The following is a 410-nucleotide window of genomic DNA, read 5'->3' on the forward strand; positions in this document are numbered from 1 at the left end:
GGTGGGGGTTATGTTGGGGGGGTGTGGGGGTGGGAGTAGAGAGGCAGACCCAAAACCTACATTGAGTAGCTAAGGGGGTGTTTGGTTCGGTAAATCAAATGGTGTACATATCGGATATGAATGTCAATCTTTTAATAGACATTCTTCTGAATTATGTTTTTTTCTGAAAAATTGTTTGATTACCTTGAGGTAGGGGTGTCAATCGGTCGGTCTGGCTCGGTTTCAGTCTAGGTTGAGTCGGTTTCGGTGTGGAAAAGCTGAAATCGAAACCGAACCAATAAGAAAATTTTGGTTTCGGTTTGGTTTTGGTTTTGGTGTGGTTTGGTTTCGGTTTGTCTTCTGTTTCTTAAATCAATTTGTAACCGGGTTGGTTTTGGTTTTTCGTCCAGTTTGGATTCGACTTTCCATAC

This window comes from Macadamia integrifolia, chromosome 10, assembly GCF_013358625.1.
Source record: "Macadamia integrifolia cultivar HAES 741 chromosome 10, SCU_Mint_v3, whole genome shotgun sequence".
Classification (NCBI taxonomy): Eukaryota; Viridiplantae; Streptophyta; class Magnoliopsida; order Proteales; family Proteaceae; genus Macadamia; species Macadamia integrifolia.